A 6,491-nucleotide genomic window follows, 5' to 3' on the forward strand; every position below is an offset into this window, starting at 1 on the left:
TGCTAAGTTATTCCATTTTAGCAAAGTTCTTTTGCTTCTGCAAAGTTTTTACAATTTCTGCAACTTTTCAGCTTTTTCAGCTACTTTTTGCATACAGCTTCAGCTTTAAGCATCCACACTGCATTTTCGCAGGAAATGCAAATTTTTCTAGTTATGAATGAGGTTCAGTATTTGAAGTTGGCTAAATGCTTCGAATGTCTGCTGCAGTTCAAATTCAGTAATTGCCAAAGTTTTGGACTGCTAGACTGGCCCGATTTAAATCTTCTGCTGCTGCTAACCATTTTATAAATGAACCAGACTGCACTCAAGTTTGAAAATAGAATAAGTGGATGAGAGTTAGATAGTATAATATGTTTCACTGCCTGTTGTGATGCATGGACAATTTTAAAGTTCAGGGTTTTGTTTTGTTTTTTTTGGTTCTTTCATAATATAAGTACATTTTGTTCTTTTAATCCTTTAATGAGGACCTATTGTGCTTTCTCTGTTGTCTCATGGTCAGTGTACATGAGACTTAAAAGGTGGATGCTCCTGTAAAACGTGGCCAAATGAAATAACGTTTAAATGATGAGATCAGTGGGTGTGTAAGCACTAACTCTGATCATGGTCAGTGAGAAATACACTGCATTTATTCAGCACCTTAATAGCCTTGATGTCCATTCCCACCGATGGATTGTTTTTTTCTACACTTGACCAAAAGCTACCGGTGCCAAAACAAAACACGTCAATATTTTGCTGCAAGATCAGATATGTATTTGCCATAACTGTCAAACTGCTGTGATGTTCCCAATCACTGTGAGACATAGTACCGCAAAATGTTCACAGCATTATAGATGTCAACATCTCTTCTTCTATTTATAGCCTCCACACAGATGTATCTATTTATATTACACCTAAGCCAACAGGAATCAATTGCACTGCAGGGTTGCAAATGAGAAGATGAAGACCGATGCAACAACTCATATAGGTCTTTGTGCAGCTCAGTGTGTAATCATGTGAATGTGTCTTTTCTATAGGCTTTGGTTTTTCTTTTTTTTCTTTTGTATTTGTGGGATCCTGAAACCCCACAAACACATGGAGCCTCCATACTGGTTGAGTCCGATGGTTTTGTAGAGATCTACAACTTTAAACGCTGTTTGAGATTTAAGGATAATAACTGGATTTTAGGTTGGGTAAGGGTCAGGCAGGTTAGGCATTCACATGTCACAGTTAGCACTGGGTGCCCACAAAAACTCTAAAAACAAAGTAAATGCTGAGCTTTACAGTAACATACCATGCAGAGATGTGGTGTAGAAAACCGTAGAATACATGAGACACAAAAGGTGGATGCTCCCGTAAAACGTGGCCAACTGAAACAAGGTTCAAATGATGAGATCAGTGGGTGTGTAAGCACTAACTCTGGGTGCAGTGCTCAGGCTGTAAGAGATTTATTCTACTCTGTAGTCTGTGTGATGCCAAAGAAATTGGTAACGGAACTAATGTGCTCCACTAAGGCCCAGTTTTGGATAAATAACTACTAATTTAAACTATGAAAAGCTACCCTGAAAAAGAAAGTCCAAGAATAAGTATATGGAGTTAGAAGATGAGCAGAAAAGGTCCCCCTTTAAAAGAATAGTTTTTAAAATGTTAGTACATCTTCACACAGGGGTGTCAAACACAAAAAACTTCAGTCTCATCCATGGGACAGCTTTGGAAAGTTGGAAGAAGGGCTTAAACCTTCATCTGCAGAACAGCTGCAATCAAAACCAAAGCATTCCTGCAACACCATTATGCTATTGTAAATATTAACCTGACACATTTCTGTATCACTGTGTCTACATTTAGGCATTAAAACTATATATTGCAACATTGCACCAAATCCATTTTAAAATGCTGTATAGCTGAAGTCGCTGTTAATCCTATAATTACAAAACTAAATAAATATTTCTTACATTTTGACATTTTACTGCTTCTAAAATATAGTTTGAGGAACATGAATACCCCCCCCCCCAACCCCGAATTTCTAATACATCCCTGATATGATCCACATGCATCACCCTCCTTTTCGTACATGCAATGAGAATGCTTGGTGAGGAGATGATGTTGTTAATTGATATGCAGATTTATTCGTTATTTGCATATCAGTCAGTTTGGCGGTACTGAGGTGATGAGGGAGTGAAAACAATGAGATAAATAAAACATCGGGGACCGGCAGTAAAGAAACAAAAGTATTAAAGCTTTAGTGAGAAACAAGAGCAAAGACAGAGAGAGAGGGGGGAAAGGTTAACAGCACACCTGCTGTTCAGGGGTGTTACCAGTAATTTAGCTAAGGTAAGTGATGTCATTTCCACACCTTTATTTTCTGCGTTCCAGTTTCAGCTCAGTTGAGCTTTGTTTTCACTGCTTGTAATAATTGGAGGGTAAAAGAACTGAAAGAAAAAATATATATATTGAAAATAATTTAATAGTTTTCACTTTAAACTGGTCACTGTGAAACAGAACCATAATGATTGTGTCTGTATGTGGACAGGAGCTGCTGGAAGATGGACTGGTTCATTCCAGTCTAGACTGCTTTGGTGTGGGAGTGTCTTTGCCATATGGCCTGCTCTGGCACTCACGCGCTGTACTCTTCACTTGGCTGAACATTAAACAGCGATCGCTCACTTTCTGTTTACAGACTGTGCTACAACCATCACCCAGCAACACATTTAATGCTTTATTGTCTTTAAAAACAACGTACCTACACTTTTCCCATTCAGCTAGTAACAGAACATCTCAGCACTTTACATCATGTCATATTTCTTTTTACATTTTAGATGATACCTAACTGATAGCCATTGTTTGATCGTAGCTTTGCATGATTACACTGCTAAAGAGATGATAAATAACCAGCTACATACTGAAGCAGTAAACATGGAGCTGAAGCAAGAGGATGTATTCAGCATTTCAAGGGAGTGGAGCCTTTTATACATATTACAACTGAAAGCAGTGAGAGAGAAAGTGTAAAGATAAAATCTGCTCTTAGCTGCTATCATAGGCCCATCTTAATAGCCTCATGCCTGCAAATGTTGTTCTTTTTTTTAAAGAAATGTTTTTCTGCTAAAACTGACTTTAAAATATTGTTTCTTTGTTTTAATCTACCAACTGTAGATGTGTGACAATGACAGTTGTTTTTTTGGCATATGGGATGATGTTGTTGTCACTGTTACAATAATGCAAGTTTAATTAGCTTTATTGTCACAGTAACAGGATGATGCTGCACCTGGTTGTCAGGTTTAGTGGAAAGCACCCTTGTCTTTGATATTGAAGGAATGTGATGGCAACAGCGTTGCTAATGAAGATTTAGCTGCAACTCCTGGTGTTTCTTTTTGCACTGAATTAAATCACAACAAAACAATAAATCAAATGGCCAGTGCTTAGCATTGGTGGAGAAGTTGGGACTGATGAGGGAATCTGATCTAGTTACCTCAGCTGCTGATATAAATGAGCAAGTAGGTCTCCCAGACAAATTTCCAAACTTGAAGCCAGATGATCTTAAAAAAGTATCTGGGAAAAACGCTGGCTTTCCAAAAGCTGAAGGAATGGCTGAAAATCTCTTAAAAATAATCATTCACCTGAAAAAGACACACCTCACTTATCCACACAGTGGCAGCGAAAACATAGTGGCTTTCATTGAATGATAATAATTAGTAGTATAAGTATTTTTACTGGTACTTCTTTCATCTCTGCATCAATATGAGGAGCTTTTATTCTTCTTTAGTAAAGTGAGTCTTTGGGGAATACCTTTGGATAGTTTAGACAGCTGAAGTTAGACGTCAGTTTAAAATTGCAGTATTAAACTGTAATTTTACACATCCTTTGTCTTTTACACTGAATAATGATTCTGTATAATTTAGCAGCAGGCAGTGTGGTTTCCCCATCATCAGTTAGTACACTTTACAAGCCTGTTACACTTTATGATAAAAATAAATCCTGTTTGATGTCATTCATTGCTCTTTGTTACTGGCCAATTCCTTTTTGTTAGTGAGATGATTTAGCTGAAGTGACCTTTTGTCTGCGGGCTGCACAATCTGTCATCAAGATCCGATCAGCTTTGCGCTGTTTCTTTCGACACAGTTTTCCTGCTTTTGTTTCTCTGTGGGCTTCTAAAGCTTAGCCTTTCTTTAGAAAGGTCAGCAAAGCCCAGCTGGTGCTCGGCGTATGCGTGTGTATGTGCACAGAACTCTTGCGCCTTCGTGCAGTAAATCGTGCAGTGGTTTTATTAGCTGCTCACCTCTGCGAGTCTTGAATCCATCATACACACACATTAACATTCAGACAGGCACTGCCTTGCTTCGGGGGATTGTTGAGATGATGTCATGGCTGAAACCTGACGAGATCTCAGCACATTTAATTCATTAGGACAGTGGTAAAACCTAAACATGGGACCAATAAAACTAATGAGGAATTCTGTCTTTGTCTCCACAGGGGCCATCAGACGTGAGCAGTTGCAGCACAACAGTGAGTCAGAAGTTTATCTTTCCTGTCTTTTCGTCTTGGTTTTGCAGGTGTATGATGAATAGACCCTGTCCAATCACTTTGACATGCCATATTTTCTTTCTTTCTGTTTGTTTCCACAAACAAATGGCTAAAGAGTTGATGCAGAACCAGCCGGATTTTTCGTCACGTCAAGCTGTGTTGATAATGTGTTTTGGAAAACTGTCCCTCAGGTGGTGATCCAGACAAATCTCTGCAGCTGCTCTTTGTTACTGTGCAGCTAAGGTCACTTTCACATTTTACGTGCCTTAGATTATTCTCAAGTTTAGTTTGGTTTAAATTACAAAAAAACTGCTTTATCACATATTAGGATGCACAGTTTGTTGTGCATGCATGCTGATTTATTGTTGATGGAATCCACTGCAGTCATCTTGTAAATCTGCATAACGTCACTGTGAACTACAACACAGGTCTCTTGTTCTTACTGCCATTAATGGACAAGGCAAGAAGGTGCGCTAAACATTCCTCAGAGAGTTATAAATGGTCCACATTGACATGCTCGTCCATGATGTAAATCTCCCATTCCAAAGATGCTCTATTGGATTGAGATCTGTTGACTGTGGAGGCCATTCAAGTGCAGGGATAATCTGAGCTTTGTGGCACATTGACAGACGATAGGTAGACCGTGGTCATATAGGGATGGACATGGTCAGCAATAATACTCGTACACTGTGGTGTTTAAACAATGCTCAGTTAGTACTGAGGGTACTAAAGTGTACCAAGAAAATACCCACACCATTACATCAGCAGCACCAGCCTGCATGGATCCATGCTTTGATCGTGTTTACCACAAATTCTGACCTGAATGTTGCAACAGAAATCAGGATTCATCAGACCAGGCAAGATCTTTTTCTGATCTTCTGATATCTCAGCTTACAGGAGTGGCACCTGGGGTGATCTTCTACTGCTGTAGCCCATCTGGTTCTGTGTGTGTTGCTTGTTCAGAGATGCTCTTGTGCATACTTCGACACCATTAGAGGTGTTGTGTGGGAAAATCCCAGTAGATCAGCAGGTTCTAAAATACTCAGATGAGTACTGGAAATGAAACAGCTGACTTTAAATGTGGGCTGGCACTCTAATCACTTTTCTTCCCCTTTTTGATTCTTGGTTTAAGCCTCAGCATATCCTCATGCCTAAATGTATTAAATTGCTTTCATGTGATTGGCTGATCTGAGATCTGCGATAATGAGTATTTGAAGATGACCTTAGTAGTGTAAATGAAAGCTTCCTCACTTTTTGGTTCTCTGTAGTCTGGATTTGAATGCCTAGTAGTTAAATTTTCAAGTCTATGAGATTTGTGGCATGAGGCAACTCTTTTCCTTATTTTGTATTGAATTTGGATCCCTGGACACAGACAACTTTTTATGAGCAGGATTGTGTTCGGTTAACAAAAAACAACAGTGCAGGACGACAGAAGCTAAGATAATAACTGTTTTTATTTGATGCCCTTTAATGAATTGCTGAAATATCGGTATAGTGTTTAGCTTAATTTAGTTAGTCCCTGGATTTGCTGTGACTGAAGTGTAAGATAAGACTCCAGATAACCTTTGTTGGTCATTTTGCCCTGTGTGCTGAATAATGCCTCTACTTTCTGAGTATTTCATGAGTATCTGATCAGTGCAGCACTGGTCACAGTTGTTTTCTATTTTTATTGATTAACTTAGCTAACTTCTTAGTCAATATTGCAGTAAAATTCAAAGTCCTGTCCTTTTCTGGACGCAAAGTGGAATTTTTCAGCACAGATTGTAAATGGTATGAATTTAAACTGTCAGCCTTAGTTTCAGTTACAATATTTCTTTCTGAATTCATACACTCAAAAAAATGAATCAGGTGGATTGTTCAGTGTATATTAATTATTTATTTTCATTTTACTTAAAATATATGTTTTTGTTAAGTTAACATATGTTTTTCTAATCAAGTCTACGTAATTGTGTCTATTATTCAACGTACATAATACTAATGTGTTACTTGATCGCATA

The 6,491-nt window shown here is 38.3% G+C and overlaps 1 protein-coding gene across 1 annotated transcript in view; it reads left to right on the forward strand.

Moving 5' to 3' along the window:
* The window catches only part of enox1 (ecto-NOX disulfide-thiol exchanger 1), a 137,252-nt gene that overhangs the window by 30,386 nt on the left and 100,375 nt on the right, over nt 1–6,491 (forward strand). Inside the window, exon 2 of the mRNA XM_005751919.2 lies at nt 4,444–4,476. The gene's annotated coding sequence lies outside the window, so the exon portion shown is untranslated. The remainder of the gene's footprint in view (nt 1–4,443; nt 4,477–6,491) is intronic.

The sequence above is a fragment of the Pundamilia nyererei genome, unplaced genomic scaffold (genome assembly GCF_000239375.1).
Source record: "Pundamilia nyererei isolate P.nyererei 1_Seehausen unplaced genomic scaffold, PunNye1.0 scaffold00334, whole genome shotgun sequence".
NCBI classification, from domain to species: Eukaryota; Metazoa; Chordata; class Actinopteri; order Cichliformes; family Cichlidae; genus Pundamilia; species Pundamilia nyererei.